The sequence below is a fragment of the Schistocerca gregaria genome, chromosome 1, assembly GCF_023897955.1.
Source record: "Schistocerca gregaria isolate iqSchGreg1 chromosome 1, iqSchGreg1.2, whole genome shotgun sequence".
Lineage (NCBI taxonomy): Eukaryota > Metazoa > Arthropoda > Insecta > Orthoptera > Acrididae > Schistocerca > Schistocerca gregaria.
The window spans coordinates 967,614,431-967,637,129 of NC_064920.1; the positions used below are offsets into that span (position 1 = coordinate 967,614,431).

The 22,699-nt window shown below is 41.6% G+C and overlaps 1 protein-coding gene across 2 annotated transcripts in view; it reads left to right on the forward strand.

The window, feature by feature from the left end:
* The window catches only part of LOC126276507 (protein GPR107), a 209,423-nt gene that overhangs the window by 21,992 nt on the left and 164,732 nt on the right, over positions 1–22,699 (forward strand). The gene's annotated exons all lie outside the window — the stretch shown is intronic.

The following is a 22,699-nucleotide window of genomic DNA, read 5'->3' on the forward strand; positions in this document are numbered from 1 at the left end:
TCTATTTAAACTGGGTAAAGCCGTCTGTTGACAGTGGTTAGTTGGTGCCGGCAAGAGCAATGCTTCCTCACCACGCTGTCTACAATGGAGGTTGGGGATGGTCCTAGCCCCCTGTACATTTAATCATAGATGCTTGCACATTTGTGACTCAGAGGTTTTAAATACCAGTGTATAAATGTTGGAAATGGCCTTATCTGGTTTAAATAGAACCTTTAAACTTGTGTCTTGGAGGACCTGAAGATGCAAATTTTAATTTGCCAAACTGGCTGTATTTTCCAATAAATAACTCTGTCACAGAGGACTTTTTTTATTCAAATAATGCCCAACTTTAATAAAGTAATACACTCTTTGTAAATAATAATAATAATAATAATAATAATAATAATAATAATAATAATACCAATGGAAGCCCGGTAAAAGAATAGGCCTCCGGTATATTCTGCCAGTCGTAAAAGGCGATGAAAAGAACAAACCACTAATAGGGCTAACCCCCCTTTTAGTGTGATTAGTTGGTTCAGGACACAACTAAAGAAGCCTCGGACAAGCGCCGTCATGGTTGGGGACGGCGCTTGAACCCTATGGCCGCCCACAATGGTAATGACACTGCTAGCCAACTGGAAAATGATTTAAATCCAAATAGCGGTGTTTTGCAGGATATGCTTCCTGCAACCACCCTAGAAGGAAAACAAAGACAGAGGATGAGATGGTCAGATGAAGTTAATCGACACCTCATGTTCTGTTATTACCAAGCAACAAACCTAGGAACCAACACAACAGGATACAAATCACAAGTATACACAACATTTATTACCAGATACCCAGAATTAAAATTTTTAACAGAACAACGACTAGCTGATCAGATCCGTGTAATAATCAAAAATAACAGGATACCTCAGTCAGAATTAGAAAACATCAAACAACAAGTACAACAAATACTGGATCAAAATAATGTGCAATCAGAAGAAGAAGAAAATACAGTGATGGACTCACACATCCCAGAGCAAACAAACAAAGAACAACACGCATCTATTAAACAATCAGAGGAAAACGAAATCTTAAGACTGCCACCAGAACAAGTACAAATAGAACTCAAAGTGACACACAGGTTAGATATAGAAGAAAAATTTCAGCTGACATATATAGAATACAAAGACACAAATACAGACATTAGACCATTCTTGCATAGACCGCCAAATAACCCACAAGTCGAAACAACAATAAAAACCATCAACACAATCGTACACAACAAAATAGATGAAACCACAACTATGGAAGAGTTACAGCTACTGGTTTATATAGGAGCACTCACTACACTAAATATACACACTAGGCAGAGATCAGAACCAACCAACACACAGAAGAAACCCACAAAACCAGCATGGCAACACAGGCTACAGATCACAAGAGAAAAACTGAGAAAAGACATCGGACAGCTAACACAATTTATAAGAAATGAAATGTCAGAAAAAAAAAAAAACAAAAAAGGTTAGGTAAAATCTCACAACAAGAAGCGATGGAGCAATTAGATGAAAAGAAGCAGAAATTACAAGCATTGGCCAAACGACTTAGAAGATACAAAAAAAGTGAAAATAGAAGGAAACAAAACCAAACATTCAACACAAACCAAAAGAAATTTTACCAGGCAATAGAGAACACACACATTAAAATAGACAATCCACCAAACATAACAGACATGGAACACTTCTGGAGCAACATATGGTCAAACCCGGTACAACATAACAGGCATGTATGGTGGATACAAGCAGAAATAGACACATACGAGATGATACCACAAATGCCTGAAGTGATAATTTTGCAACATGAAGTCACCCAAGCAATTAGTTCTACTCACAATTGGAAAGCCCCTGGAAAAGATAAAATAGCAAATTTCTGGCTAATGAAGTTCACCTCAACACATTAACATCTAACTAAATTATTTAACATATTAAAAACAAAGATTCCAAGATTTACCAAGAGGGAAAGCGCCAGTAGACAGGCACAATAAAACAACACACAAACACACACACAAAATTTCGAGTTTTCACAACCGGCGGCTGCTTCATCAGGAAAGATGGAAGGAAAAGGAAAGATGAAAGGATGTGGGTTTTAAGGGAGAGGGTATGCAGTCATTCCAATCCCGGGAGCGGAAAGACTTACCTCAGGGGGAAGAAAGGATAGGTATATACTCGAGCGCACGCACACACACACACACACACACACACACACACACACACACACACACACACACACACACCACACATCCATCCATACATACACAGGCTCAAGCAGACATATTTTTGGCCTTTAAATATGTCTGCTTGTGTCTGTGTATGTATGGATGGATGTGTGTGTGTGTGTGTGTGTGTGTGTGTGTGTGTGCGCGCGCGAGTATATACCTATCCTTTTTTCCCCCTAACGTAAGTCTTCCCGCTCCCGGGATTGGAATGACTCCTTACCCTCTCCCTTAAAACCCACATCCTTTCATCTTTCCTTTTCCTTTCCTCTTTCCTGATGAAGCAGCCGCCGGTTGCGAAAGCTCGAAATTTTGTGTGTGTGTTTGTGTGTTGTTTTATTGTGCCTGTCTACCGGCGCTTTCCCGCTTGGTAAGTCTTGGAATCTTTGTTTTTAATATATTTTTCCCATGTTGAAGTTTCTTTCTATTTTATTTACATCATAAATTATTTAACAGTTACATTGCAGACCCATACACATTCCCTGATACACTTACACATGGAATAACATATCTGAAACCTAAAGATCAAGCAGACACAGCAAATCCAGTTAAATATCGCCCCATAAGATGCCTACCAACAATATACAAAATATTAACTTCAGTCATTACACAGAAATTAATGACACATACAACACAGAACAAAATTATAAATGAAGAACAAAAAGGCTGTTGCAAAGGAGCACGAGGATGTAAAGAACAACTGATAATAGATGCAGAGGTGACATATCAAGCTAAAACTAAACAAAGGTCGCTACACTACGCATACATTGATTACCAAAAAGCTTTTGATAGTGTACCCCACTCACGGTTACTACAAATATTGGAAATATGCAGAGTAGATCCTAAATTGATACAGTTTCTAAACATAGTAATGAAAAATTGGAAAACCACACTTAATATCCAAACAAATTCAAATAATATCACATCACAGCCAATACAGATTAAGCGTGGAATATACCAAGGAGACTCACTAAGTCCTTCCTGGTTCTGCCTTGCTCTGAACCCACTATCCAACATGCTCAATAATACAAATTATGGATACAATAGTACTGGAACATACCCACACAAAATCACACATTTGCTATACATGGATGATCTAAAACTTCTGGCAGCAACAAATCAACAACTCAACCAATTACTAAAGATAACAGAAGTATTCAGCAATGATATAAATATGTCTTTTGGAACAGACAAATGTAAGAAAAATAGCGTAGTCAAGGGAAAACACACTAAACAAGAAGATTACATATTGGATAACCACAGCGACTGCATAGAAGTGATGGAACAAACAGATGCCTATAAATATCTAGGATACAGACAAAAAATAGGAATAGATAATACAACTAAAAGAAAAATATAGATGAAGACTAACAAAAATACTAAAAACAGAATTGACAGCAAGAAACAAGACAAATACTTATGCTATACCAATATTGACCTACTCATTTGGAGTAGTGAAGCCTGTCTGTCGGCACTTTCCCGCTTGGTAAGTCTTGGAATCTTTGTTTTTAATATATTTTTCCCATGTGGAACTTTCTTTCTATTTTATTTACGAAATATATAATTATTTATACATGTTCAATTACCCAAAAGTTCCTAAATTCAATGTAATGTATACTGTACAGTTAAAAGGAAGTCACGCTTGATCAAGGTCCGCATCACTTTCCATTTTTGACCAGACATAACGTCTGAGAAAAGAAAGAATAAGAATAATAATAATATACTCTTTGAAATTCTGAAGATAGCAGTGGTAATATACAGGGAATAACAGGTTATGCTCTACATGTACAGAAGCCAGATGGCATTTGGTAGAGTCTAAGGACATGAAAGGGCAGTGGTTGAGAAGGGACTGATACAGGGTTGCAGTCTATCCATACTGTTGTTCAATCTGTACATAGATCAAGCAGTAAAGGAAGCCACAGAAAAATTTGGAGAACAAATTAAAGTTCAGGGAGAAGAAATAAGAACTTATATGTAAGCAGATGTTATTGTAATTCTGCAAGAGGCAAAAAAAGTACATGGGAGTGCAGTTGAAAAGAATTGACAATGTCTTGAAAGGAGGATGTAAGATGAACATTAACAAAAACAAAACAAGGTATAGAGCCGGCAGCCAATGAGGCGCAGGACCACCGCTGGTATCCAACGTGGATTGCGACCAAACCCACGTGCCCAGACCAACATACCTGATGGAAAGCCGAGTACCCCGTTTTGCGAAGACTGGCAAGGACCAGGCCCGAGGAGGTGCACCAGAGTCATAGGTTGGCGCCCGTGGAGGAGCTCTACGGGGCCCCAGTGCCCCTCATGTAATAACATGAGGACCTCCCTTCGCAAACTTGCAGGAACAACCATGCGAAGAGCTGTATCATAGGTAGCCAGAAGGAGAACTCCTTCCAAGACTGAGAGACGGTCTCGTAGAACAAAATAATTAGGAAGAGGGTCCGAGGCCTGGCCTGGAGGTTGGGATGACCACCCCTGCTGAACGAGGCGAACTACTTGCCAGAGAAACGGGTCAGCTGCCGTTTCCCTGGCAACTCTAGAACTAGTGATCGGGAAGCAATCCACCGCTTGGCGGGACGCCAGATCCAAATGAAAACACATAATCTCCTCCCGATCGAACTTAGGATCTGGGCCCACCGGAAGACGGGAAAGAGCATTGGCGTTGGCATGCTGTCCGGTAGGGTGAAAATGAATGTCATAATTGTACTTAGAGAGAAACTAGGCCCAGTGCTGCAGTCTGTGGGCTACTCTATCTGGAATCTGAGAGGCGGGGCCAAATAACGATATTAATGGTTTATGGTCAGTGATTAACTGAAACTTCGTGCCATACGAGAAAGGGTGAAACTTGGTAACAGTGTAGACAATGGCTAAAGCCTCTTTTTCCACCTGGGAGTAATGAGCCTGCATGTGACTAAGAGTTTTAGATGCAAACGCCTGTGGCTGCTCGGAGCCATCCGCGTTGCGATGGGCCAGGACTGCCCCCACCCCATACTGTGAAGCATCTGTAGCCAGGACCAACGGCTAATTGGGGTTAAAAGTAGCCAAACAAGGCACTGATCTGAGGAGGCCCTTCAACGAGGTGAACGCTCGCTCGCATGCAGGCGACCAGTCAAAAGGAATACCTTTGCGCAGAAGGCAGTACAGGGGGCGGGTTGCAACACAGGCCCACGAACCTGAATTTGAGAAAGAGGGTTCGAAGGTTGTGCAAGTGTTCCTTCGTGTTGTGGCCTGTGACAATTATGTCGTCCAGGTAATTAATACAATGAGGGATTGTCGACGTGACGTGCTCAAGATAACACTGAAATATCGCTGGGGCACTGGATGTTCTGAAGGCCAACCACTGGTATTGAGAAAGGCCAAACGGGGTGTTGACGACCAGCAGCCGTTTGGAGTCCTCATCAAGTGGTATCCGATGATAAGCCTCCGAAAGATCAATTGTCGAAAAATATTGGCCTCCCGCCACGGTGGAGGACAATTCATTAGAACGAGATAAGGGATAGGTGTCCACCACCAATTGGGAATTAATGGTGGCCTTGAAATTGTCACAAAAAAACGTAATTTTCCCAAGGGTTTCCTGACAATAACAAGGGGGAAAGGCCACTCACTAGAAGAAATGGGAAGAACGACCCCGAGGCCTGTCAGCTGGTCTAGCTGTGCTTTTGCCTGAGGGCGGAGAGCCAAGGGGATCTGCCTTGTGTGTAAAAAACGCGGGCGAGCCGACATCTTCAACGTTAAGTGAGCTTCAAAGTCTGAAACACACCCCAGGCCCTCCTCAAAGATATCCTGAAAGTCAGAGATCAGAGATTCCAATGATTGATAGGGAACATCTTCAGAGACCAACTGTATGGTGTCTGTGATAGAAAAACTGAAAGCTTGAAAGGCGTCCAATCCAAAAAGGTTAGTGGAGCTCGCATCACTGACAACAATAAAAGTAAGAGGCCGAGTGACTGATTTGTAAGTAACATCGGTAGTGAATTGACACAGTAGGGGAATGAACTGTTTACCATAACAGCGTAGATGCCGGTAAACTGGTGCCAACGGGGGCGACCCAAGGTCAGAGTAAGTTTGTGCATTCTACAAGGAAACTGCTGCACCCATATCTACTTGCAGTTGTAATCGGCGCGAGCGAACTGACACCTCGATACAGAGTTTGTGTGCCGATGCATCGGGAGCCTGGCCCGCTGAAACTTCCAGAATGTCAACGTCCATGTCCTCGGTACCTGCTTCCTTCGATTCTTTTGAGGCTGAGCAGCAAACTTTAGCAATGTGTCCTTTTTAATTACATTTGCAACAAACGGCCCAATGCTGGGGGCACTCGGACTGATCATGAAGTATATAGCACGATACACAGGACGGTAACAGGGGCCGGTGGCCGGAACTCTGTTTACATGCCGTACGGGAGTGGCTGTAACGGCCGGATTGTACTGCTCGCACGTCATCCACCCCGGACGCAGTGGACGCGGCCATGCCGCCCTGAACCTCCAAGACGTCACACCATGCTTCCAACTGTTGACCTGCGGCGTGAGAGACTTCATACAATTGAGCAATGGACAGGACTTCCTCAAGGGAAGGGCCTTCCAACTGCGGGGCCCATTGCCGGACCTCCCTATCAGGGGCCAAACGAACAATCATATCGCGCACCATAACATGCGCATACGACTCTCGCGGCTGCTCTGTGACAAAATGACACTTGCGACTAAGACCGTGCAGGGTAGCGGCCCACGCCCGGTAAATCTGATGGATCTGTTTCTTGCATTGATAGAACTCGACCCTAGCTGCCACAACATGCGTGCAGCGACGATAATATGAAGACAGCAATGAACACAGTGCATCAAAAGACAAGGACGAGAGTTCCTGCAAGGGCGCTAGCTGTTGCAAAACTTGATACAGTGAGGGAGGTATCCATGACAAAAAAAGAGCACAACATACCTCCGCATCGCCAACATGAAATGCCTGGAAATGCTGCCGAAGATGATGTTGATATGTGTTCCAATCCTCTGCCATCTCGTCATACGGGGGAAAGAGAGGAGGGAACGTCGCTGGAGCAGACTGTATGGAGAGCAACGCCGTAAGCACTTGTTTCATGGTTCCCATGAGCTCCGTCTGCTGCTCAACCAAAACCCGCACTAAATCCTCCATGCCGTGGATAATCTGCGAAACCGGAACAACGACGCAACACGCGAAAGGATGACCCTGCTCGTCGCCAATTGTGTAGTAACATGATTCACGTTTTCCGTCGCACTTCACCTAGTGTAAACCGGGAACTGTCTGCTAGGCATGCCCGATGTGAATTGACTGGGCACGGCCCGTGCTGCCTGAGTTGTTGTTGTTCCGCCGGCAGAGGGTGCGGCCGAATTCTTGCGTGCCCTCTAGTGGACGGGACTTTACTTGCGGCAACTACTGTACGTGACACGCCATGCCGATGTGCGCCTCCCGCGATCTTTCTGGTAGCTACTGCAATTTTGCTGTAGTGTAGCCTTGTAAGGAAGAGTAAAATGTGGAAGATACGCAATTCACACAAAAGAATAGAAGACTTTGAAATGTGGTGCTACACAAGAATGATAAAAGATTAGATGGGCAGATTGCATAAGTAATGAGGAGGTACAGAATGGAATTGGGGAAAAAAGAAATTTGTAGCCTAACATGCTTGAAAGAAGGAATCAGTTGTTGTGACACTTTCTGAGACATCAAGGAATCATCAGTTTATTATTGGAGGAAAATTTGGAGTGTAAAACTTACAGAGGGAGAGCAAAAGATGAGTACAGTAAGTAGATTCAAACAGATATGGATTTGCAGTAGTTATTTGGAGATGAAGAGGCTTGTACAGGATAGAGTCATTTAGAGAACTGCATCAAACCAGTATTCGGACTGAAGTCTACAACAACAACAACATTGATGAAGCATGGCTTTTCATTGATAAATTGATATTGACCAGTGTAATGATTTTTTTCTTAACTTGGGTCATAAAAATAACTCCATAAGGCATCGAAGTATAAATTAACTATCAGTAGGTATGATGAAAAAGCTGTAGGAGCTTGTTTTATTTCTGGAGAACACTGCCTTAAAAGTGGTGATAGCAGCTTGATAAAATCATAGGCTACAATAAGCAGAAAAATCAGGTTTGGAGAATCATGGATTCTAGTAGAGTAATGAAAACATTGACAGAATTTTAATTGCTTATACAAGGATCCATGTTTTTTACAGTTTACTGCTTCTTAGTCTTGTTAGGATGATTAGGATGTGTGCGTGCAGTGTGTGGATGCAGGAGGAGCAGGCCGCAGTTTATGAACAGCTGAATGGATTTTCAGCTACATTCAGTCACCTTCAGGCTGCCACCTTGGGGTGTAGTGGTGGCGGAGAATCTGGCTCGTCACATGGGACGCCTCAGGTATCACTTGTTTTGCCCATGGGTTCTGCTTGTGAGGCAATTCCCAGTCCACCCGGCACAGTGGATCCAAAGTCACAGCAGTGTGAGTGGTAGGTGGTAATGCGTCCATGTAGCTTGAGGCGGAGGACCAATGTGGAGACAGGCCATCGCCTGGCCTCGCCCTTTCTCCCTGTGAGTGATGTGTGGTCGCTTCTTCAATGGGGTGCAAGCAGCTACACAAAGGGGAGTGGGGGTTTACTAGCTATCAGGAGCTCCAACGTTAGACATTTTATGGAGTCCCTTAGGCAGATACCATTTGGGTCTGGAAAGAAAGCCAATGTGCACTTGGTATGTCTGCTGGGGTGCCTCATCTGAGATGTTGAGGCGTCTTTGCCTGTGGCTATTGAGCATGCAGGATGCAGTGTTCTGCAAGTTGTGGCACACGCCGGCACCAATGAAACCTGTCGAATAGGTTCTGAGGCTAATGTCTGTTTACATAGGCAGCTGGAGGAGGTGGTAAGGACTGCTGGCCTCTCGTGTGGGGTGCAACAGAGTTCACAGTTGGCAGCATTGTTCCTAAAGTTGATAGAGGTCCTTTGGTTCGGGACCAAGCAGAGGGTCTCAACCAAAAGCTTCATTGACTCTGTGATGGTCTTGGCTGCAGATTTCTAGACATGTGTTATCATATTGGGATTTGTAGGACTGCCCATGATAGGTCAGGGGTGTACTACACAAAGGAAGCAGCTATTCAGCAAGCAGATTACTTGTGGAGTGCACATGAGGGTTTTTCAGGCTACAAGGTAGTTTGAGGTGCCCTGATGAATACTCGCCAGTCAAAACGCAGCAAAGGGAATCAGATGACATTTCAAATAAAGACACTTCAACTGCCAAAATTTTATGAGTAAGCTGTTGAAGTATTCATAATAAAGTTGCCATAATAAAGTTCCTGAATGATTGCCCTCCAAGAAAGTTCACACACTCAAATTATTCTTGGGACTGAGAGCTGGCTGAAACACGATATGGAAAGCTCTGATATTTAGTGAGTCTTGGAATGTTTATTGGAAAAGACAGGTTTGACACCATAGGAGAGGGAGTTTTCGTTGCAGTTGACAAAAATATTGTCTCTATTGAGGTCAAAGTTGGGTGTGAAGTTATCTAGTTGCGTATAACAGGTGCAGGTGAAACCAAGTTAATTATTGCATGTTTTTACAGGCCACTTGATTCTGCTGTGACAGTTCTAGAGTCATTCAAAGAAAGTGTACAGTAACTACCGCATAAATACTCAGATCATGCAATACTAGTTGGAGGCAACTTTAACCTACCAAATATAGATTGTGATGTCTAGCCAACAGTTTGGACCTTATCAACAATGTCAGTATAGATATGAGGATTAGCAACCATGAGTCATTATATCAGTTATGATTATGAAAGTTAATAAATCAGTTATGAAGGCTAGGTGAGTATTTCTTCTAGATATGGCAGATAAGCAGTTGTTAGCATCTCACACAGTGACTTGACACCACTTAGTTCCAGTAAGATGGAAGTAGAGGAATTATGGGCATAGTCGGATCAGATTATAAATTGTGGGTGGAAAGTTATGTGCCTAGTAAGTGGATAAGGGATGGAAAAGATCCACCATGGTTTAACAACAAAATTTGGAAGTTGCTGAGGAAGCAGAGACTGTTGCACTCTCTGTTCAAAAGAGAACGCGCATATGATGACAGGTGAAGGTTAGTAGAGATTAGTGCATCTGTCAAAAGATCTATGCATGAAGCATACAACTACTAACATTGTTGCACCCTAGCATAAGATCTGCCAGAGAACCCAAGGAAATTCTAGCCCTCTGTAAAATTTCTAAGAGGGTCCAAGGCTTCTGTTTGGTCCCTTGTTAACCTGTCTGGTGTGTCAGTTGAATATAGCAAAATAAAAGTCAAAGTTTTAAATTTCATTTTCAAGAAATCATTCACACTGGAGCATCCAGCAAACATAACGTCATTTGACCGCCAGACAGACTACTGTATGGATGACATAATAATAAGCACTCCCGGCGTAGAGGAACAAATGAAAAATTCGAAAGCAAATAAATCACCAGGTCTGGATGGAATCCCATTTCAGTTTTACAGAGAGTACTGTACGGCATGGCCCATTACCTAGCTTGCATTGAATGTGTGTAATATTGTAATCAGTATCAGTTGTGGTCCTTCAAAAAAATTCATTTCAGACTTGAGATATCTGATCATTTATCCCTTTTTATCTCAGTCCCAATTTAGTTGAAACCTATACAGCGAAATTTCAGGAACTTTATTCAGTGAAACATTAATATATTTGTCCCGAAACTGAACAAAACTTGCTAATTCAGTAACCAGAGTTAAATAAGTGTGAACTATAATTATTTCTTATCAGAGTTCATGAGTGTATTCTGTGAATGTTTTCCCTTCATAGCCGTATGTGACAAATTCAGTAAAACAAACTCACAGATAACTAGAGACACCATGATCTCTAGCATCAGAAAGACAAAACTGCACATGGAAGCAAAAAGCAATTGGATGCAGAATTTCTCATGTTGTTGCTGCTGCCATTGTTGTGTTGCTATGGTGGTAGTTTTTAGTCTGAAGACTGGTTCAGTGCAGCTTTCCATGCCGCTCAATCCTGTCCAAATCTCATCATCTATGAATGATTAGTGCAACCTACATCCTTTTGAAACCGCTTACTGTATTCATCTTTTGGCCTCCCTCTGTGACTTTTACTGCCCCTCCCCACAATCTCTCTCTCTCTCTCTCTCTCTCTCTCTCTCTCTCTCTCTCTCTCTCTCTCTCTCTCTCTCCCTCCCCCCTCCCCCTCCCCCTCCCCTCCCCCCTTCACTGCTTGCTCAATGTACAGATAGAATAACATCAGGGATTTCCTGTCTCACTCTCATCTCAGCTGCTGCTACCTTTCCACCCACTTCAACTCTTATGACTGCCTTCTCATTTCTGTACAGGTTGTAAATAACTTTTCACTTCCTCTGTTACTTTACTCCTGCTACCTCCAGAATTTCAAAGAGTGTGTTCCAGTCAGCATTGTCAAAAGCTTTCTCTATATTTACAAATGCTAAAAACATCTACAAATGCTTTGATATATCTTCTAAGATAAGCCGTAGGATCAGTATTGCCTTGGTCTGTTCCTGCATTCTTCTGGAACCAAGACTGACTGTCACAGAGGTTGGCTTGTACTACTTTTTCAATTCATGTCAATATTTTGCAACTGACTTATTAAACTGATAGTTCAGTAGTATTCACACATGTTAGCACCTGCTTTAATTGCAAATATTACAGTCTTTTTGAAGAATGAGGGTATTTTGCCTGTAACATTTGTCTTGCACATCACGTGGAATAATTTTGTAGGCCAATGATTGGCTCTCCCAAGGATATCAGTAGTTCTGAGGGAATGTTGTCTACTCCAAAGGCCGTGTTTTGACATAGGTCTTTCAGTGCTCTGTCAAACTCTTCTTGCAGTATCATATCTCCTATTGCATCTTAATTTACTTCCTCTTCTGTTTCTATAACACTGGTTGCAAGTTCATTTCCCTTGTTTAGCCTCTATATATGTTCCTTCCATTTTTCAGCTTTCCTTTCTTTGCTTTGTATTGGTTTTCAATCTGAGCTCTTTAAGTGCATACACTTGCTTCTCTTTTCTCCAAAGGTCTCTTTAATTTTCCTGTAAGCAGTGTCTATCTTTCCCCTAGTTACACAGCCTTCAATAGACTCGCATTCACCCTGTAGCCATTCCTGCTTAGCCATCTTGCATGTTCTGTCAGTCATACTTTTGAAATGTCTGTACTCTTTCACCTGCTTCATTTGGTTCTTTTTTATATTTTTTTTTCCATTCTTCAATTAAATTAAATATCTCTTGTGATATCTAAGGATTCCTACTAGGCCTGGTCTTTTTACTTATTTGATCCTCTTTTGCCTTCAATATTTCATCTCTCACAGCTGCCCATTCACCTTCTAATATATTCCTTTCTTCAGTTTCAGTCAATCATTACCTAATGCTCCCTTTGAAACTCTCAACAACCTCTGGTACTTTCTCATATGTATAAGCAAATACAAAAGAATATTTCACAAAAATTTTAAACAGGCAAAACAAGCGCAAAGAAAAATTCATTAAGTTACCATAAGGAAATCGAAAGCTACGTGGCAGATTGGCAAGACTGAAGTAGGTTCTGAGAAAACTACTCATTGTAACATTAAATTAGAAATTGATGAGTAAACTGTTAAAAACTCCAGACAGAAATGTGAAGAACTCAACAATACTTTATAACTTCAAATAAAATGGATGGTGTCATTCCTTCTCACATAAATTCAAACATATTGCAGAACAGAGCTTGTGAATTGTCTTCTGTCATGAAGTGACTCGTATTGGGAAGTCCCTAAAAATTTGAAATCTGTGGACCTGGGTGCAATTCTAACAAAAATAATAAAGACAGGCTATCACACTCTTGCACCCCAATTGTGCCAAATAATAAATCAGTTATTTGATGAGGGTTGCTTCCCCAATAGGTTGAAAAATGTGCAAGTTTGATGTATCCATAAAAGGGCAGACAGAATGCAACAGGACAGTACTATTCAGTATCAATATTATCAATTGTTTTTGTACAATATTTGAGTGAACAATGTGTAATCAGTTAGAAAAATATAACAAAACTCAATAACATTATTCCCAATAATCAATATAGATGTAGGAAGGGGTGAAGTACTGTAGAGACTGTCGTCGTCGTCGTTGTCGTCGTCGTCGTCTTCAGTCCAGAGACTGGCGTGATGCAGCTCTCCATGCTGCTCTATCCTGTGCAAGCTTCTTCATCTCCGAGTAACCATTGCACACTAAATCCTTCTGAATCTGTCTAGGGTATTCATCTCTTGGTCTCCCTCTACGATTTTTACCCTCCACGCTGCCCTCCAGAACTAAATTGGTGATCGCTTGATGCCTCAGAACATGTCCTACCAACTGATCCCTTCTTCTGGTCAAGTTGTGCCATAAATTCCTCTTCTCCTCAATTCTATTCACTACCTTCTCATTAGTTACTTGATGTGCCCATGTAATCTTCAGCATTCTTCTGTAGTGCCATATTTCGAAAGAGTCTATTCTCTTCTTGTCTAAACTATTTATCATCCATATTTCACATCCGTACATGGCTACACTTCATACAAATACTTTTAGAAAAGACTTCCTGACACTTAAATCTATACTCAACATCAACAAATTTCTCTTCTTCAGAAACACTTTTCTTGCCATTGCTAGTCTACATTTTATATCCTCTCTACTTCGACCATCATCATTTGTATTGCTCCCCAAATATTACTTTAAGTGTCTCATTTCCTAATCTAATTCCCTCATCATCACCTGATTTAATTAGCCTACATTCCATTATCCTCGTTTTGCTTTTGTTGATGTTCATCTTATATCCTCCTTTCAAGACATTGTCCGTTCCATTCAACTGCTGTTCCAGGTCAGTTGCTGTCTCTGACAGAATTACGATATGATCGGCAAACCTCAAAGTTTTTATTTCTTCTCCTTGGGTTTTAATTCCTACTCTAAATTTTTCTTTCATTTCCTTTACTGCTTGCTCAACACATAGATTGAATAACATCAGGGATAGGCTACAACCCTGTCTCACTCCCTTCCCAACCACTGCTTCCCTTTTGTGCGCCTCGACTCTTATAACTGCCATCTGGTTTCTGTACAAATTGTAAATAGCTTTTTGCTCCCTGATTTTACCCCTGCCACATTCAGAATTTGAAAGAGAATATGCCAGTCAACATTGTCAAAAGCTTTCTCTTAAGTCTACAAATGCTGAAAACAGGTTTATCTTTCCTTAATCTCTCTTCTAAGATAATTCGTAGGGTCAGTATTGCCTCATATGTTCCAACATATCTATAGAATCTGAATTGATCTTCCGCGAGGTCGGCTTCTACTAGTTTTTCCATTCGTGTGTAAAGAATTTGTGTCAGTATTTTGCAGCCTTGACTTATTAAACTGATAGTTCGGTAATTTTCACACCTGTCAACACCTGCTTTCTTTGGGATTGGATTTATTATATTCTTCTTGAAGTCTGAGGGTATTTCGCCTGTCTCATACACCTTGCTCACCAGATGGTAGGTTTTGTCAGGACTGGCTCTCCCAAGGCTATCAGTAGTTCTAATGAAATGTTGTCTGTTCCCAGGCCCTTGTTTCAACTTAGCCTAGGTCTTTCAGTGCTCTGTCAAATTCTTCATGCATTATCGTATCTCCCATTTCATCTTCACCTATGTCCTCTTCCATTTCCATAATGTTGCACACTGGTACAACGCCCTTGTATTGGCCCTCTGTATACTTTTTCGTCCTTTCTGCTTTTCCTTCTTTACTTAGAACTGGTTATCCATCTGAGCTCTTGATATTCATACAAGTGGTCCTCTTTTCTCCAGAGGTCTCTTAAATTTTCCTGTAGGCAGTATCTGTCTTACCCCTAGTGATATATGCCTCTACATCCTTACATTTGTCCTCTAGCCGGGCCGGCCGGTGTGGCCGAGCAGTTCTAGGCGCTTAAGTCTGGAACTGCGTGACCGCTATAGTCGCAGGTTCGAATCCTGCCTTGGTCATGGATGTGTGTGATGTCCTTAGGTTAGTTAGGTTTAAGTAGTTCTAAGTTCTAGGGGAGTGATGACCTCAGATGTTAAGTCCCATAGTGCTCAGAGCCATTTGAACCATTTATCCTCTAGCCACCCCTGCTTAGCCATTTTGCACTTCCTATCAATCTCATTTTTAAGATTTTTGTATTCCTTTTTGCCTGCTTCATTTACTGCATTTTTATATTTTCCCCTTTCAGCAATTAAATTCAATATCTCTTCTGTTACGCAAGGATTTCTACTAGGCCTCGTCTTTTTACCTACTTGATCCTCTGCTGCCTTCACTATTTCATCCTCCAAAGCTACCAGTTCTTCTTCTACTGTATTTCTTTCCCCCTGTTCCTGTCAATTGTTCTCTAATGCTCTCTCTGAAACACTCTACAACTTCTGGTTCTTTCAGTTTATGCAGATCTCATCTCCTTAAATTCCTACCTTTTCACAGTTTCTTCAGTTCGAATCTACAGTTCATAACCAGTAGATTGTGGTCAGAGTCCACATCTGCACCTGGAAATGACTTACAATTTAAACCTGATTCCCAAATCTCTGTCTTGCCATTATATAATCTATATGAAACCTTCCAGTGTCTCCAGACCTCTTCCACATATACAACCTTCTTTCAGATTCTTACACCAAGTGTTAGCTATGATTAAGTTATGCTCTGTGCAAAATTCTACCAGGTGGCATCCTCTTTTGTTCCTTACCCCCATTCCATATTCACCTACTTCTTTTCCTTCTCTCCCTTTTCCCACTGTCGAATTCCAGTCCCCCATGAGTATTAAATTTTCATCTCACTTTACTCTCTGAATAATTTCTTTTATCTCATCATACATTTCTTCAATCTCTTTGTCATCTGTGGAGCTAGTTGCATATAAACTTGTACTAGTGTGGTAGGCGTGGGCTTAGTCTATCTTGGCTACAATAATGCGTTCACTATGCTGTTCATAATAACTGACCCTCCCTCCTATTTGTGTATTCATTATTAAACCTTCTTCTGCATTACCCCTATTTGATTTTGTGTTTATAACCCGGTAGTCACCTGACCAGAAGTCTTGTTCCTCCTGCCACCGAACTTCACTAATTCCCCCTATATCTAACTTTAACCTATCCATTTCCCTTTTTAAATTTTGTAACCTACCTGCCCGATTAAGGGATCTGACATTCCACACTCCGATCTGTAGAATGCCAGTTTTTTTTCTCTTGATGACAATGTCCTCATGAGTAGTCCCCACCTAGAGATCCAAATGGGGCACAAATTTACCTCTGGAATATTTTACCCAAGTGTACGCCATCATCATTTAACCATACAGTAAAGCTGCATACCCTTGCGAAAAATTACAGCTGTAGTTTCGCATTGCTTTCAGCCGTTCACAGTAACAGAACAGCAAGGCCGTTTTTCTTAATTTTACAAGGCCAGATCAGTCAACCATCCAGACTGTTGCCCCTGCAACTACTGAAAAGGCTACTGCTCCTCTTCAGGAACCACACTTGTGTCTGGCCTGTCAACAGATACCCCTCCGTTGTGGTTGCACCTACGGTATGCCTGTCTGTATTGCTGAGTCATGCGAACCTTCCCACCAACGGCAAGGTCCATGGTTCATGGGGGGAGGTGGACACTATTTACATACTACAAATGCTGCTTTGATAACAAGCTGTATGTATCTGATATCTTTCATGGACTTACGAAAGCATTTGACATGGAAAGCCATAAACTGTTGCTTCACAGTATGGTGATATTTTCCATGGAAAATCCTTAAGCTGGTTCTCATCCTATAAAAACAAATAAAAAATGGAGGGAACTTAGGAGGAGAAACAAGCAAGAGTACCTCAGGGATCAATACTATGGCCATTATTGTGCCTGTATTACATAAATGCCATGCCACATAAGATGAACTCGAAAACAATTCTATATACAGATGACACAGTGGCAGCAGCTGATTGTAATAAAAAAAAATGAACTAGTACAGAATACCAAACAAACTCTTCAACAACTTGAAAGTTGCATAAATAATAATGCTATGAAACTGGACCTTACAAAAACACAAATTGTATGTTTCACGACAAAACAAACTGCTGAAACAGTTAAATTATGAGGTCAAAGACCTGATTACTGCAGTCTCTGCTAAATTTCTTAGAGTAACAATAAATAAGAACTTGTCATGGATTGATGACATGGATCATTTAATAAAGTGATAAAAAGTTTTGTTTATATGATGAAAGTTCTGTATAATATAAATAACTTAGTTGTCAAGAACATTGTATATCATGCATACTTTACACCAGTTGTTACGTATTGCATAATTTTTTGGGTGTTGAAAAGCAAACTTCCTCAGCATTCAAGATACAGAAAAAATTCATCAGAGCTATGGTGGGAACAAACAACAGGCTATTAATCAAACCACTATTCAGAAACCTTGATTTGATGACAGTTCCTCGTCTGTTTATGTGCTGAGCATCGTTAAAATGGCTGCAGCCAGAATGACTCTTAAAATTTCACTGCAAACTAGATGGGTATGTTTCACAATGTCAGCTATGCCAGTGATAAAAAATTTGCAGTGTTGACCATGCACTCGGGGAACTTGTATAGGGGCTATGACGTTTTACCCATCGGTTGATGTAAGAGAGTCCATACAGCCATGCTGGCCAGTACGATAGCAGCTAGTGTCATTAGAGCAGCACCAGAATGTGCATTATGCCGAGACGATATGTTTGACAGCATGTTGCCCAGCTATATGAGTTCGGCAAGCACCAAATTGTGAGGCTGTGGGAGCCTTGCTTGGTCATACTGCATGCCACACCAGTCATATGGACATCACTATTGCCTGTTTTTGATGGCAATGGGTACAGGAAGGCATGCATGTAAAACATGTAGGATCTGGACGTCTGACACGCACTGCAAGGAAGGACGGCCGACAGATTGTTCACCATTCATCAAACCACGTCCATTGGCAATGATAGGGGCCATTCAGTGTGCTTGACTGTATTCTATGCAAAATTCTCCAAGTGCTAGTACCATGGTAAGCTGTTACATAATGCAGGACTCACCCCATGCTGACCATTATGATGCCTACCACTCACACCCCACAACATTGCATCCAACTCACCTGGTGTTGATAATGATGGACATTTGGCAGTGGGTCCTCTTCACCCTGCTTCTGCTTTGGAGGTGACAACCACTGGGTCCATAACTGTTGGCGTAGTAAGAGCGCCACAAGGAGTGGTTTATGGTCTTCCATTACACGTCCCACCAGTGTGGTGTGGGGAGTTCTATCCTGTGGTGCCTGTTCACTGTTCATGTTCCTTAGAGGCTCCACAACAATTACACTATATGTGGAGGAAGTCTTGCAAATGGTGGCTCTTCCGTTCGTGAACACCTACGACCATGCTTTGCTCGTCATTGTATGTTGCCACCTCCCAAGCATGCTTTGGAACTGTGGATACACTGCTGTGGCCAGCTGATCTTTCCCCTGTTAGGAATGCATTGGGGTGCCACAGAGCTTGCCATCAGGACTCTTATCTTCACCCATCTGTTGTGGAAACTGTATGCTCAGATGCAAGTGGCAGTGATTAGAGTATCACATGGCTACATCCAAGATCTCTACAACTCCATTCTGCTGCTTCACATCCATGGGGGCCTGAAGCCACAATAATAGTATGTTTTGTGGTTGTGTAACACAATAAACATTGGTTCTTCAGAGTTGAAAGTGTAGTCATATCGTATACATGGCACAGTCTACCTTCCTGCCAACAATGACTACATTCCACCTTGTCCTTCTGGGTGCATCTCTTTTTATGATTAACAGTATGTATGAATTACTACTCCTAGAGCTAAAATGACTACAACTTTTCAAAGGAAATCCTTTTACTCATGCCTATGAAACAGCACATAGAGTAGACATGTTGCCTTGTAACATACTTAACTTGGCTGAAGGTACCCCATATTATGTGGCTATGGAATTTAGCAATCAAACACAGTCCAAGTACGGGGACTGTAAGCTAAAAAGTAAAGAAGGAAACACCGAAAAAACCTTAAGAAGCAGATGTTATTACAGTGTGGAAGATTTTAAGAACGAGGAAGACTTCTGGCACCTGTTTAGATTTTTGCATGGCTGTCTACTTGTGTGTGCATCCGCACTTACCAAAGAGGGTGTCCCAGAAGGAATGGTCATTCAAAGCAAAAAAGTCTAGTAAATATGGGCTCTAAAATCATACCTTAAGAGCTATGACCACTTGTCTAGTTGAACAGATGTGTTTACAGCAGCAAAGATGAGCAAGTGCTCGTAGATTTTAAGGTATACGCAGTAGAGCCCAAGCTTTCTGCATATTTTTTCTTGTTTTGGACCATACTACCACCTGTCGAACATATAAAGCCAAGAGCTTGCAGTAGCAGAGAGATGTGTTCCACAGTATCAAATGTGAATAAGTGTCCATAATCTCAAGGTATGCATTTTAGAGTGCTTGTTTACTAGACTTTTTTGCTTTGAATGAGTGCCCCTGTTATATCAATGAATATTGCGACCATACCTCCTGTGATACTTGGTATGACCGTGTTCTTTTTATACACTGTAGTGCCAAAGAAACTGGCATAGGCATACATATTGAAATACAGAGGTAAGTAAAAAAGCAGAATATGGCTCTGCAGTCAGCAACTCCTTTATAAGATGATGAGTGTCTGGTGCAGTTGTTAGATCAGTTACTGCTGCTGCAATGGCAGGTTATCAAGATTTAAGTGAGTTTGAACGGGGTGTTATAGTCGGTGCACAAGCAATGGGACACAGCATCTCCGAGGTAGTGATGAAGTGGGGATTTTCCTGTATGACCGTTTCATAAGTGTACTGTGCAGGAATCCAGTAAAACATCAAATCCTGACACTGCTGCGGCTGGAAAAAGATCTTACAAGAATGGAGCCAACGACAAATGAGGAGGATCGTTCAAGGTGGCAGAAGTGCAACCCTTCTTCAAATTGCTGCAGACTTCCTTGCTGGGCCATCAACAAGTGTCAGCCAGCTTGCGAACCATTCAGCGAAACATCATCGATATGGGCTTTTGGAGCCGAAGGCCCACTCATGCACCCTTTATGATTGCATGGGACAAAATTTTACACTTAGCCAGGGTCTGCCAACACCGACATTGTACTGTTAATGATTGGAAACATGTTGCCAGGTCGGTTGGGTCTCGTTTAAATATGTATCGAGTGGATGGACGTGTACGAGCATGGAGACAACCTCATGAATTCATGGACCCTGCAATTCAGCAGGAGCTGTTCAAGCTGGTGGAGGCTCTGTAATGACGTGGGACACCACATTTGGAGTGATATTGAATCCCCTGGTACATCTAGATACAACTTTGTAAGCATCCTGTCTGATCACCTGCATCCATTCATGTCCATTGTGCATTTCGACAGACTTGGGCAATTCCAGCAAGATAATGCGACACCACACATGTTCGGAATTGCTACAGAGTGGCTCCAGGAACACTCTTCTGAGTTTAAACTCTCTCGCTAGCCACCAAACTATCCAGACAGGAACATATCTGGGGAGCATATCTGGGATGCCTTGCAACATGCTGTTCAGAAGAGATTCCCCCCCCCCCCCCCCCCCCTCCATAAATCTTACGGATTTATGGACAGCCCTACAGGATTCATGGTGTCAATTCCCTCCAGCGGTATTTCAGACATTAGTCTACTCCATGCCACGTTGTGTTGTGGCACTTCCGCCTACTCGTGGGGCCCTACGTGATATTAGGCAGGTGCAGAGGTTTCTTTGGCTCTTCAGTGTATATACTTATTGAACCATTGACAAGTCACCAATGTTTGAAGCAAATATTGTGTATGAATGTATGGCAATAAAATTCTATTATGTTCTTGCTGAAAACTGCTGTAAGTGAATAGAATTTCCTGCATCGTGCTGCGTAAAATGCATGTGTGACCCCGATGCCCAATCGCACAATGCAGACATACAGTTACTCCACAAAGTATTTGTCTCATACACAGTTTAAGGGTGTATAAAGGATGGAAAAATGGCAGAATGAAATAAAGCAGAGACAAGGATGTCTTTATCGACTAGTGAAAATGAGAATACAATAATGAAATACAGATTGCTATGTAAATAAACATGGTTAAGCATTTAGAGGTACAGACAGGCAATGTAAGATGCAAAATAAGTATTCGTCTACACTACTGAAACTTTGAACATAGAATGTTGTTGTTAATACTTAGTAAGGCTGAACATAGAATATTGTTGTTAATACTTAGTAAGGCTGAACATAGAATGTTGTTGTTAATGCTTAGTAAGGCTTCCTTTCCTATTTTAATTATTTGCATTCTTCTTGGCATGGAATTCACCAGAGATTTTGTTGTTTGCACTGTAATTTTACGCCATTCCTCCTGTAGAGCGGTATGTAGATAATTTTTATTGGATATCTGACAATTCTTGATGTTTTTGTCTAGTAAATGCCACAAATTCTTGATAGGTTTAGTGTGTGGGGAATGCGGTGGTGTCTGCATCCAGTGGGACATGTACAGCTTTCTGTCTAGAGTCATATGTTTTGGATCATTATCTTGTGTGAAAACATAGCCACCATTAAGGTCCATATGATTCACACTACTGGATAGATGTGTTTTTAGGGTATTTATGTAGATCTTGTGGTCCTTAATGCCATCAATAAAACACAAACCCCTCACACCATCTGCACTCATGCACCCCCACACAAGTACTGAAACTCCTCCATGTTTAACTGAGGCTGTTATATTTCTCTCTTCAAGTTCACAATTCTTTTTTTTCCACGCTGTTACATGCCCTTTAGACTTAAACAGCTCAAATTCACTCTTGTCAGTAAATACAACCTTCTTCCAGAAGTCAAACCCATCTGATTTATGTTCGCTTTCAAATGCAGGTGGCTTTGTTCTGTTGATTTTACTGATGTACAGTTTTCTACAGGCTGTTCGGCCTCCATACCCAGCTTCATAAAGCATATTTCTTACAGTCTGTGCTGAAACAGACCTTTCTGTGTGCATATGAAAACCAGTAGCAAGATGTGGAGCACTCAGTTTTGGATTTTTGATGACTTCTTGAAGTAGCTGTTGTTTCTCCATCTTGGTCAGAACTGTAAGACGGCCGCTTCATGATTTGTTTTTGTACTTTTTCCTCTGATTAAACTGGTATATAATACTCTTCACTGTACTGGTAGGTCTACCAGCAGTTTCTCCATCTTGGTCAGAACTGTAGGATGGCCGCTTCATGATTTGTTTTTGTACTTTTTCCTCTGATTAAACTGGTATATAATACTCTTCACTGTACTGGTAGGTCTACCAGGGGTTTCTCCGATTTCTTGAAAACATTTACCTTATCATAACAACCTGACACAGATTTCTCTCTCTTCCTTTGTAGTTTCGCAATGTTTTCGACCCGTATTATGTAAATATCACTCAACGGTTTTCAGACCGGAGAGACACTAATCACTGTG